Raw genomic sequence first — 264 nt, forward strand, 5'->3', positions numbered from 1 at the left:
TGCTTCATGATGCTGGGCCACACGCAGGGAGCTGTGGGGAGGAAGAGGAGGCAGCTCCTGTCCCCCCGCGTGCTCACTCACCCCTGGCTGATGCTTTCCGAGTCCTCCCTGAGCTCTGATGTACCTGTGGTTTCTCCCCGGCCATCACCTCCGTGCGGGGCTGTGTCGGGACAGACGGTGCTCCGGGAAGGCCGGCGCTGCCCCAGAGCAGAAGCGCCTCGTCCCCCAGCCCCGTCTCCCCCGGCAGGGGGAGAGGAGGGCGCA

The sequence above is a fragment of the Cariama cristata genome, unplaced genomic scaffold (assembly GCF_000690535.1).
Source record: "Cariama cristata isolate BGI_N322 unplaced genomic scaffold, ASM69053v1 scaffold24147, whole genome shotgun sequence".
Taxonomy (NCBI): domain Eukaryota; kingdom Metazoa; phylum Chordata; class Aves; order Cariamiformes; family Cariamidae; genus Cariama; species Cariama cristata.